The sequence below is a fragment of the Phyllostomus hastatus genome, unplaced genomic scaffold (assembly GCF_019186645.2).
Source record: "Phyllostomus hastatus isolate PE091 unplaced genomic scaffold, TTU_PhHast_1.1 phas_scaffold_216, whole genome shotgun sequence".
NCBI classification, from domain to species: domain Eukaryota; kingdom Metazoa; phylum Chordata; class Mammalia; order Chiroptera; family Phyllostomidae; genus Phyllostomus; species Phyllostomus hastatus.
In genome coordinates, this window is record NW_025334018.1 from 6,950,283 (window position 1) to 6,962,785 (window position 12,503).

At 49.7% G+C, this 12,503-nt stretch overlaps 1 long non-coding RNA gene and 3 other non-coding genes across 4 annotated transcripts; 2 read left to right on the forward strand and 2 right to left on the reverse strand.

Moving 5' to 3' along the window:
* Positions 1-314: 314 nt before the first annotated feature.
* On the reverse strand, positions 315-483 carry LOC123804864. The gene has a single exon (XR_006783215.1). It is a non-coding gene; the product is annotated as a U1 spliceosomal RNA (small nuclear RNA).
* A 660-nt stretch (positions 484-1,143) lies between these two features.
* On the reverse strand, positions 1,144-1,215 carry TRNAE-CUC. Its single transcript has one exon. It is a non-coding gene; the product is annotated as a tRNA-Glu (tRNA).
* Positions 1,216-7,294: 6,079 nt separating this feature from the next.
* On the forward strand, positions 7,295-11,951 carry LOC123804845. The gene is made up of 2 exons (XR_006783211.1): positions 7,295-7,397; positions 11,635-11,951. It is a non-coding gene; the product is annotated as an uncharacterized LOC123804845 (long non-coding RNA).
* On the forward strand, positions 7,873-7,946 carry TRNAN-GUU. The gene has a single exon. It is a non-coding gene; the product is annotated as a tRNA-Asn (tRNA).
* Positions 11,952-12,503: the final 552 nt, after the last annotated feature.

The following is a 12,503-nucleotide window of genomic DNA, read 5'->3' on the forward strand; positions in this document are numbered from 1 at the left end:
CGCGAGCGCGACTTTCACCGAGCGACTTCCAGCCTGGCCAGCACTGGGCGCCGGGGGGCCTTCCTGGTGCTGGTGGGCGTCTCTGCGCAGCCCACCGCGCTCTGGGGAGAGAGAGGGCAGGTCGAGCGCACCCTGGACAGGTGGCGCAAGAGGCAGAGGGGTCCACACACTTCAGCCAGGAAACAGGAGAGCCAGGTAGATGGAGGAGCGCTGACCCGGGCGAACCCACATGCAGTGCCGCCCGAGGGGCGCGGTGCGGTACCACGAAAGAGATGCGGCCTTTCACCAACCCGGGGAGGTCGGAGACAGAAAGCAAACGGACCTCTAGCCATCCGCACCTCTCCCCCACCCCCAGCAGAAATTGCTCCGTGGTTTCCCCCATGAGGGGAACAGAGGGGTCAGCTCCGAGAGGATGCAATGACCAAGGTCCATCCGGGGAGAACCACCTTCGAGATCGTGGTGTCTCCCCTTCCAGGTGAGAGTGAGCGCTCGCCCTCCGAGCACTGTGCCGCCTTCGGGTCCCTGCTCCGCACACTCAGCGTCACCGCCCATCCCGCCCCCGGCGAACGCACACGGTGTGGGCTGTGCAACCGCTGTCTGCACGTCTGCTGTTGGTTTCCACTCCTTTCCGCTCTGGCAGCGGTCAGCGTGTTCCATTTCGGTCAGCGTGTTCCATTTCGTGGCCACTTCACAGGCTGCTTTTGTTGCGTCGGTTCACCTCACCTCCCCACAGGGCTTAACAGACGGGCGGGACAGTTGCCCGGGCGCTGGGAGGCTGCTCTTCCGAAGGCGGAGCCGCCTCTTTCTGAGCCGACGGAGCTGAGGAGACCCAGGCGGGGGCGCCCGGCTGCGCCCAGGACCACCTCTCAGTTACTCCGGGCTGTGCGGCACCGCGCCCTGCAGACCTCCAGGATGCCACATCAGTGCAGATGTGCACCCCTGCGCGAGCCGCCGAGGAGCCCCCGTAGAGGCCCCTGTAGGAGCGAGCGGCTGCCGCGGAGCCAAGCAAGACCAGGGCTGGCGGAGATGCGGGCCGCCCCTGCGGGAGACGAAGAGTGGGTGCGAGGAGAGGCACCCAATAAATAACGCCACAGCTCCAGGATGGTTTCCCTGCAGGCCGGATGTCATTGGGTGCAAAAGTGGTTCCCTGACCGGGAATCGAACCCGGGCCGCGGCGGTGAGAGCGCCGAATCCTAGCCACTAGACCACCAGGGAGTGTGGTAGCTTCTTTTGTCCTCCTCAGTGAGGCAGAGCAGGGCGACACCTGTCCGGGGCTCCGGGGGCCCTTCCCGCGGGGGCGGGTGTGGAGGGGTGAGCAGGCCGGTCACCGCGGCTCGCAGGAAGGCTTCCCTGAGGCCGAGTCCGCCCCCTGCCTTCTCCAGAGAAGGAGCGTCCGCACCGCCCGGAGATGCGCCTTTGCCCGCGGCCGCGGGTAAAGGGAGGTGGCCGGGGCCGGGCGGTGGACCGAGTGGAAGGGAGGAGGCCAGAGGGGAGGCGCGCGTGGGGTGAGACCGGGGGTCCCCGACCCCAGAAGGGGCTGGGGGGGAGCGGGACCGAGGTGATGAGGACGGAGCGTGCTCTCAAGTGAGGCTCCGCCGCCTTGACCAGGATGCCGGCTGTTCCCCGGCGACCTGCGGCACCCGCGTTCCCGCCGCCTCAGTGGACGGAAACACCACCCGTGGACAACTGCAGCTGCACTCGGAGTTCTCGCGGACGCGGGTTTCCCCACACGCGGGGAGTCGGGTCCGCGTGTCCTCCGGTCCGTCGGGGAGCGGACAGGGTCAGCTCCAGGGACTCTCCACGTCGGCGGGGGCGCCCTTGGGACCTGGCCAGTTTCGCGGGCGCGGGGTGCTGAGGCGCCCCCTGGTCTCTGCTGGCTGGGAGCCGGGGGGACTCCCCCGCACCCCTTCCCCTAGTCGCGACCACCAAAAATGTCCCCAGACGAGGCCCAGAGTCCCGGCCAGGGGTGGGGGTGGGGATTGGGGGGCGGGAGGGGTGTGCCGGCCGAATCGCCCCGATTGAGGACCAGCCGGCGCACAGTTCCTGGTCTCAGAAGTTGCGCAGACGACCCTCCTGATCCGGGCGCCGCGATGCATTCAGCCCTGGGCGCGCGGGTCAGTCGGGCGTGGGATTTAAGACTTTTCATCTGGAGACCCTGGGGTTTCTGCCTTTAGGCCTTCCCTTTGGTTCTGTCGGAAATCAACCTTTTTGACCCTGTCCACGGGGGCCAGCCAGGCAGAGGGCTGGGTCCGCTCGGTGAGGTTCCTGTCGGTCGTTTGTGTGGAGCCTGCACAGAAGACTCAGGGGCCGCTTTCTTCGGCTCCCCCCGCCCCGCCCCCCGCATCCCAGAGGAGCGGTGCTGCTGCACTGCTGGGCGGGGGTTGGGCGGGGGCAAATGGGGTTTGACTGAGATGCCCGAACCTCACACCCGACTTCCACACCCCCGCGGGCGGGACCTTCCCGGCTGCCCCCGCACCCCCGCCCCACCCTCTGGGATTGTTAGGCCTGGCTCAGCTTGAGCTCTGGAGCGCCCAGGCCCACAGGGACACCTAGAGGAAGCCAGCTGCCCACTTCAGTCCTGTCCACGAGGGACCCCAAGGGTCCTGGTGGGAAAGAAAGGCGTTGAATCTTCTCATTGGGTTCGCGGAAGAGAAGAGAACAACATGTGAAGTTTCAAGATCTGGAGTTTCCACGAAGCTACCTCCTTTGGAACCGCATCCACCCGTGGCCGGTGATGGTGAGTGGCATCCAGGTCTCCAATTGCCGAAATAGAAAGCAGAAAACGAAGACCCGCCGGTGAATGGGCTACCCCCAGCCCTCCCAGTTGGCAGTACTTGAACTTCCCGGGCCTGGGCCGAGAGTCCCGTGAATTCCCAGGATGCAACTGCATGCATTTTATTGTCCCAACTGCTCTTGGAGGAAAGGATCATTACTTTTTTTTTAAAGCAACTATTATTGAGATCCTTACAGCAACGTCACAGTGTACGAGTATGAACATGTTCCTACCCAAGTTCCTGTTCCCTGGAAACTCTCACCAGCGTCTTTGTCTCCTGTAGCTGACATCCAGTGCCAGACCCCCAAAACCAGTGTTCTGGTTCCAGTTTATTCTCCCCCTCCTGCGCCTCCCCTTTTCCTCATCTTCTTTCAGAGGCAGGACAAACGTGCTGTCGCTCAGCCTCCCATTTGCAACATTGCACTCAACGATCACTGGGGGCCCTCCACGGGACTCTACCTCCCTAGAAAGAGAGGAAATTGTAAACAGCACAAAGCTTTGTACATGTCACAGTTAGAAGTATTAAAGTAAACTTTTCCTGAGATCACAGGACTGAAAAGTGAGCTATCTCCACCTACCACCACCCCCCGCAGAAAATCCAGAGTCTGTGTTGAGTTTTGTAGTCATCTTGCATGTTCATCCATCCTCAGGTTGGCAGATTTATTCTCCCCAGCGGGTACAGTGGAGGATCTTTGGCCACAAGGGGGCAAACAGTGCACGTAGGAGAGGGTTGAAGAGCAGGCCTGTGAGCTGTGTGGTGGCTACAAGAGCTATTACATGCTTCTGACACTATTGCACGATGTGAAAAAGAACAGAACCAGGGGACTTGCACTTCCTGACTTAGGAGGTACTGTGAGCCCCAACAGGGCAGGCAACGTGCCAGTGGCATCATGATAGGCAAACTGATAAACGGATTAAGTGGGAAGACTCGAAACTGACCCACAGCTCAATTGGTGAAATAGTTTTCAATAAAAGCAGTTCAGTAGTGAGAGAGAATAGGTTTACTATTGGGTGTGGGGGAGGGGACAGAAACAGCCCTTTGGAAGATTCTTTGCGACTTGGTATTAGGCAAAGATTTACTAAACAGGGCACAGGAAAAATATGGACAAAGGAAAGGCGTGATACGCTAGACTTCATCGGCATTAACCATACCTTCTCATGCAGAGATGCCAAGACAATGAAAAAGCCAGCCACAGACTGGAGGGAGATACAAAAGATCTGACCAAAGACCCTGTAGATATAATGTATAATGAGCTCCTCTAACCTGATAATAAAAATATTAAACAACCCAAGGTTTTGAGAAGGGTAAAAGACATGAAAATGCTTCTTCAGAGAAGGTACTGTACACGTTCCCAACAAAGCGTGTAACAGAGTGTTCAGCACTCTTAGCTGTCAGAGAAGTGAGCAGCAGAGCCACATGGAGGTAGCACGACTCCCAGCAGCACAGCTAAAATTACAAGGGGAGGAAACACCCGAATCCTGGCAGGACATTGAACAACCACAACTCCCACGCATGGTTGGCAAGGACATGAAATGGTACAACTGCTTTGACAAAAGCTTGGTTTTCATGAAGTTGTGTGTAAGCCACTCTTTCATACCGGCCATTCCTCACCTAGGTTTTTACCCAAGAGAAATAAAAACGTGTCCACAATATCTGTTGTGGAAAGAGTGTTCAAAGCAGCTTTATTCAGAGTAGGCAACAATGGAAACAGCCCGCATGCTCATTATCAGATGGATGGTAAACAAACTATGGTATGTTCCTGCCAGGGAATCCCACTCAGCGGCCCAAGAGCAATGGCATCCATGTCACTCAACAGCGAATCAAGTCAGAGATGCCATGCAGAGAGAAAGCGGGCAGAGGAGTGCATTTGCGCTAGGATTCCAGCTGCACACAGTTCTAGAAGAGGCAAAGGTAAAGTGAGAGGAGCCTGGACAGTGATCGCTAACAAACAGAGCAGAGGACAATGACAATGATTGTGGGACTTCTACATTACTGACTGGGCAGGCACTGGATCCAGGCACATGTGACAATGACCGCATGACGTGGAGTTCTCCTGTTGGCCCAGTCTAGCAGATGGAAATGTTGAGGCACTGTCAAAAGTTTCTGAACAGCAGAAGTGAAACCACTGGAGGACCGAAATAGTGGTCAGCATGGGGGTATTGTGCCCAAAAAGGCAGTCTGGGAAATCGGGAGCACTCAGACCTGACGTGGAACAGGGCTCACAGGCATGTTGTTCTAAAGCAGCTGATGTAGGGAGGGGCAGGGGCTGTTTATCCGTCACAGTGACTAGAGTCTTCCTAGTGACAGGGGACTGTGTAAATGTGGTTTAAGTTTTGTTTATGTTTTTTGGAGGAACTAACCAGAAGTGGCCCAAGTTAAGGTTCACTTGTCTTAACTTTTGCTTGTTTGATTGAACTGGTTTGCCTGCTCAGGGAATTTTCAAGTCTGATCCCCATTCCCATTTGGTTTAACATTTTTTACATTTATTTTTCAATTACAGTTGACATACGATATTAGAATAGTTTCAGGCATACAACATGGTGATTAGACATTTATATAACTTGTGAACTCGTGTCCCCAAAAAGCCTAGTACCCATCTGGCTCCATACATAGTTATTCCAGCGTTCTTGACTATGTTCCCCGTGTGGTGTTTGACACCCTGTGCCTATTTGTAGTACTGGCAATCTGTACTTGTTAATCCCTTTCACCACCCCCTCAGCCCCTCCCATCTGGCCAAGAGTGTCTGATTTTAACAATTTCCTCCTGTGGGGCATGCTCTCAGCAGCATCACAAACAGGTACAGCGTTCCTCTGGGTTACCACCACTGATGTAGTCAGGCCAAGGAATCACATATTTGCTGTTTCCCATCAGCAAAATGAAAAGGGAACCAACCGTATGGGAAAATATATTTGCCAATGATACCTCAGACAAGGGTTTGATCTCCAAAATATATAAAGAACTCACACAACTCCACTCTAAGAAGACAAACAATCCAATTAAAAAATGGGCAAGGGACCTGAATAGACACTTCTCCAAGGAGGACATACAGAGGGCTCAGAGACATATGAAAGGATGCTCAGCATCACTAGCTATCAGAGAAATGCAAATTAAAACCACAGTGAGATACCACACAAATCAACAAACAAAACATATTGGTGAGGTTGTAGAAAAAAAGGGAACCCTCATACACTGTTGCTGGGAATGCAGACTGGTGCAGCCACTGTGGAAAACAGTATGGAATTTTGTCAGAAAACTAAAAATGGAACTGCTTTTTGACCCAGCAATTCCACTGCTGAGATTACGCCCTAAGAATACTGAAACACCAGGTCAAAAGAACCTATGCACCCCAATGTTCATAGCAGCACAGTTTACAATAGCCAAGTGCTGGAAGCAACCTAAGTGGCCACCAGTAAATAAGTGGATCAAAAAAAAAAAACATGGTACATTTACACAATGGAATACTATGCAGCAGAAAGAAAAAAGGAGCTCCTACCCTTGGTGACAGCATGGATGGACTTGGAGAGCATTATGCTAAGTGAAATGAGCCAGGAGGTAAAAGGCAAATACCATATGATCTCACCTGTAAGTGGAGCCTAATCAACAAAACAAACAAGCAAGCAAAATATAACCAGCGACATTCAAATAAAGAACAAACTGACAGTACCCAGAAGGGAAGGGGCAAATGGGGGAAAGAAGGGGAAGGGTTGTGAAGGAACATGTATATAGGACCCATAGACAAAGCCAAAGGGGGGTAGGACTGAGGGCGGGTGGTAGGGGTAGGTGGAGGAGGGGAAAGTGGAGACAACTGTACTTGAACAACAATAAAAAATAGATTAAAAAAAAAAACAATCACATAGTTGCTGTTTCCATTAGTTGAGTTGTCAGTTTGCAGGGTCATGTGGTCACTGTTATCATCATTTATGTATTCGCTATTGTTGAATTCTTCCAGTCGTCTGATCCTGACAGATACAACAGGCATTTAATTTAAAGATTGTTGAGATTATACTAGAGAGGTGGATGTGGTGAATATAAGACCAATGGCCAACAACAGCCAAAGCCCCAGGAGTAGAGGTTCCCAGGAGCCAAGGTTTAAGCAGATAAACAGGTCTGCCAAGGATGTGTCACTTATCTGATACAAAATTGTTTTAAAAATCTGGTCTTTCAGATTCTTCAAAATGTGAGTAAGACAGAAGCAACATTTTCCAGAAATGATAGCTGGGCAGTTGGGGGACAAAGGACTGGTGTTTCTGCAGCCTGCGCGGGTTTGAACACATGTAAAAGTTAGGCTCCAGTCACCACAAACGACATTGCTGTGACTCGAATTCGAGCCGAAATTGCTGGGGCCACGACACACAATACTAACCCCTGTAGGATCACATGCGCTAGAATCCCAGGAGCAGTTTACGTTCCGGCTCTTTGAGGTTTGATGTGAAACCATTCCACTTACTGTGCCTTGTTCTTAAACCACAGGAACTTGGTTTTGGGTTTCGTTTTTGTTTTTTCTTTCCTGCTTGCTCTCCGTTTTCCCCTCCCTTCTTCCTCTCAATTCTGATAAACAAAACAGACGCCTCCAGCAATTTTCGTCTTTCAAAATCCTGCCGGAACCTCTGCCCGGGCCTCCTGGTAAGGACCCTTGTCGTGATCTAAGTCTACTCCGCTCTTTTCCACTTCCTCGCGTTTGCCCCTTTTCTTACTCTCCACCGAATCTTTCCGGCCAAGTAGAGGGAGGGAAGCACCAGCAGATCGGGTACAGCCGGAGCAAATGGGAAAAGTCATCATAGGAGCCCACGGGCCGTTCAGCTTCCCCTGGACCCCACTAGGCTCAAACCCTGGGGGTTACGGCCTGGGAGTCTCCAAGGCGCTCGCATCTGAGGCAGGAATGGAGCAAGGCCGGGCGAGATCATTCGCTGCTTTATTGTATTCAGAATCGACCAACGCGCGCCTTTCAAAAGCTACCAGCAAGCAGCTTGACTCCACTTCTAGGGTGTTCCGAGGTTTGGGAGTCTGCGCGGCAACCTGTCCTGCAACGGGGGCGTGGCTCCACCTAGCGGTGACTGAGTGCTTGCTCTGTGGTGCTGTGAGCGGTCGCTTTCTGCAGGTCTCTGTGGCGCAATCGGTTAGCGCGTTCGGCTGTTAACCGAAAGGTTGGTGGTTCGAGCCCACCCAGGGACGCCTCTGCTATTCTTTGGAAATAGAAGCCAAATGTTTGAGGCTTTTCTGTGCATGTTCTGTTTTAACCATTACCGATAGAGGCTTCCTCACTACCACCTTCTAGTATTTTCTGAACACTTTCCATATACTCTCCATGTTATATTGTTTCTGTCATTGTGGGATTACAAATAGCGCTGTATTCATCATTCTTGTACAACTGACCACTTGTTAAAGTAGTTCTTTTTTTAATTTATTTTATTGTATTTTTATTACCATTTATCCCCCTTATATTCCCCTCACCACTGCAGTCAAAACATTGTTATCCATGTCCAGAGTCCTTTTTCCTTTTGGCTCTATCCCTCTACCCCCTAACTGGTAGAGAGCTGTCAGCCTGCTCTCTATCTATGAGTCTGTCTCTATTTTGCTTGTTAGGTCAGTTTGTTCATTAGATTCCACATATGAATGAAATAATATGGTATTTGTCTTTCTCTGACTGGCTTATTTCACTTTGCATAATGTTCTCCAGGTTCATCTATACTGTCACAAAGGGTAAAATTTTCTTCTTATTTATGGCTGAGTAGTATTCCCTTGTGTAAATGTCCCATCATTTTTTATCCATTCATCTGCTGATGGACACTTGAGCTGCTTCCATATCTTAGCAACTGTAAATACACAGCAATGAACATAGGGGTGCATATGTTCTTTCGGATTAGTGTTTTGCATTTCTTTGGATAAATTCTCAAGCATTTCTACAGGGTAGAGTCCCAGAAGAGCAATTGTTCTATGGCAGTGTTTACATGCTTTCTATAGGATTTCAATTTCTCTCCTTTTGTTGACTTATTACATAGCACTCTTTCCTTTGCCATTTCAGCGACTGCATTAGGCTCCACAGCACACATCTGGACCTCGCCACAGCCTGCCCTCACGTGGTAGCGTGCCCCTTCCCAATTCTCCCCCGCCTGCCCTTGTGCTGTGGTTGCCGTGCGTGGCAGTTTACACATGTCACAAACCCCACCATCCACCATTATTATTGTGAACAATAATAATCTGGTATCAGTGTCCTTCATGGGGGACCCCTTTCACATTTCTTGTAGTGTGGGTGTGCTGGTGATGAAGTCTTTCAGCATTTGTGTCTGCAAGTGTCATCATTTGCCTTCACTTTTGAAAGACTTGGGGGTGGGCACAGAATTCCACTTCGACTCCCTCCCACAGTCCTTTAAAGCAGCTTTCCCACGATCTTCTCACCTGCACTGTCTCTGGTGAGAAACCTGACACCATCTTTATTTTTGTTTCCTGTGTGTCCCATGTCTTCTCTCTGGCAGCTTCGAAGATTTTTGCTCTCAACAGATTTGAGCAATTTTATTACAATCTGATTTTCTTTATGTTTCTTGTGCTCGTTCACGGTGTTCGTTGGGCTCCTTGGTTTGATGGATTTGTAATTTTGATCGTGATTGAAAAGTTTTGTGTCATTTTTCTTCAAAAATTGTTCCTATCCCCAGTCTTTTCAGAGACTCCAGTAACTCTTGCATTAGGCTTTTTAAAGTTGCCCTATCACTCACAAAGGATTTTTAAAAGTTTTGGATTTGGGTTTTTTGGATATTTTCAATCATTCGTGGCTTTATGTTCCCTGATCCTTTTTCTGCAATGTCTAATGTATTAATTCCATCTAGTGGATTTATTATCTCAGACGTTGTTGTTTACATCTCTACAGTTTGACTCTGGACATCGTATATGTTCCAAGTTTCTATTTAGCTCTTCAGACATATTAACAGTCATAATAACTGTTAAAATCCTCTCTGCTAATTGAACAGTTACTGTTCGGTTTCAATAAACTGATTGTTTTCCTCATTGTGGGCCATGCCTTCCTGCCTCCGCCCGAGCCTGACGTTTTGTGGTTGGATGACAGACAGCATCTCATTAACCTTCTTAGGAGCTGCTCTCGACTTGGCCCGCATCGGAGTCTGTTGCCCATCTCCGCACTGGCTCACGGGGCTCTGCCCCGTGCGTGCCCTGCAGCCCAGCACTGTGGACGCGGGGCTGCGGACCGGCCCCGCGGGGGCCCATCGTGCAGCGCCGACTGTCAGTGCTCTGGGCTCCTGACCATCCACCCGCGCCTCGAAGGCACCCAGAGACCGCAGAGGCCGCTCCCCCAACCCTCCCTCCCTCCCCTCTGGTCCGATGAGCCCGACCTGCGCGCTCTTTCCGCCAAGCCCTGTCGTCTTAACGCTTCTCCAGTGTCCTCTTGGCAAAAAGGGTCTCTGGGCAAAACAGACCCCTTCGGGTCCCGCCTGCGCTGCTCCTAAGCCATGGACAGAGGCCTGTGGCCATGACCATCTAACAGATTTAGTCAAATCCAGGCCAGAGTCTGGGACAGGGGAAGGCTGCCCTGGAGTACCTCTTGGGCTCTGCTGCCAGACCTGAAGAGGTTCGGGGTGATACTTGGTGTGACCACAGAACAGACATCTTCACGGATGCCATTAAGAACTTGGAAGAAGGTGAAGACAAACCCCTTGAAAAATAGATTTTTAAAGTTGTTCTTTCTCTATCTCCCCCGTCTGAGTGTAGATTACAGTGGGATATTGACTAGACTGTAATTAACCACATCTACTTTGCGAATATTTGGCATTTTCTATAGCATTCAAAATATACCTACCCTGTTACCTGGTAGTATTACTTCTATTTACTTCCGAAGAAAAATGAATGCATAAATCCTAAAAGTGTTCTTTAAAAACATTCATCGCAGTCATTCGTACTAGGGGAAAACTGGATAGAACCCAAATGTCCATCAACAGAAGTGACATACAAACCATTGTATATTCACAAAATGGATTAATACTCTGCCTTAAAAACAACCACCTGTCTTTCTCCTCCTCTTCCACTCCTACTCCTCCATCTTCTTCCTATTCCTCCTTTTTCCCTCTGTCCAGATCCCTGGGATTACCTAAAGTGTTGCTCTTTTCTCTGACTCTTAGCAGCTGCCCTTTTCCCCAGCTTCTCAGTCTCTTGTTTCTTACCCAAAACGGGCAAGTGCTCTGAGGGGAAAAGGCAGACATTAGTTTCATTTCCATCGCTTCTGCTCTCTTTCTGAAGCTAATCCTGTGGGTTCTAGCTTCAAACAGAATTCCTCTAATTTAGGCTTTATTTAGTTGTTTTCAGAGTGAATGCTGTTCTGCAACAAATACTCCGACATAAGTGAAATGGGCAATTCACATCTTCCTGGTGAATTGGTTGTCGAACTTCCACACAGTTCAATTTCCTGGCAGTTCTAGGGTTTTTTTAGTTTTTAAATTTGTTGCTGTCTTCTTTTGGTTGTGCGAGGAGGCAAAGTGTATCTACCTATGCCTCCATCTTGGCCAAAAGCCTCTCATAGTCCTTTTTTAATACTTTTGTCTCATCCGTTTATATCTTATCTGTTGTCTTTATCCTAGTCTGACTCTAGGAAGAAGAAAATCGGAGCTCCAGTTACCCCTTTTTAAGGGGGCTAAATACCCTCAGGAATAAACTACACAATTCCATGGAAAGAAAGTTTAAACATTTAATCACATAGATAGATGTAAGATACTTATTACTAATAGTGGGGATTGATAGGGGAAATAGAGACAAAATCCTTTTTAGGGCCAGATGCCTTTTCTCTCCCTTATAGCCTTAGATAATTACCAACAGAATATGTAACCAATTAATCTAGTGTATATTCAACCTTATGTTCTAGTTGAGGTCTTGTTACAGTAACAGTTGACCAAACAAGGGACGTTCAACCCAGGCCTGACCTTGGAACAACTGGCCACCGGGAATGTGGAGGCTGACCATCATGTTTCAGGAACCAGTAATGAAGACATTTATCAAGACCACCGTAAGGACTCGAGATCACAAGACTACATGTCACCAGAACTTCCTCTGTGCTCCCTTCCCACCTTTCCCCTATAGAAACTTGCTTCTGAAAGCTCAAGAGAAGGTGGCTGTTGGAGTTTTTACCCTCCACCTTCTCAGCTTGCCATCTTCTTGATATTAATAAAAGCGCAATTATAATCGAGTCCTTGTCTTTGCAGTTTGGCTAAGCAGTCACAGGCACCACGAGCCCTGAACGTGGTTGCCCTTGAGTTTTAATACTGTTCCAGATCTTTACTTAGGGCTTTTGAATAGTTTACCCAGACTGTGATTTGCCTCCATTCACCTCTCCAGCCTACATCCTGTCTACGTACCATTCTGTTACGATCTCCTTGCCACACATAGCTGAAAACAGCCATTACCTTGTCACTCCTTTAAGTCTTTCTTAAAGTGTCCTCCTTTAAGTGTTTCTGTTTTAGGCACAGAGTATGTCAACGTATGAATTTAGTCTATTGCCCTAGAGATTGGGACAGATTGGGAAATTTTATTCCCTGTTTGAGTTAATGGAGAAAAACCTCCTTAAAGTCTTGATAAGTCTTTGAGATCATTACTTGGTAAGGGGGAATTCAACAGAACTGAGGGTACTTAGTACGAGTTCCCATCCCCTCTTCTTCGACTCAGGAAATTCCATAAGGAGAAAGTACTCTTCAGTGCAAATTTTGGAAGGGGTGAAGTTGAGTCCTCCTTTTTAAG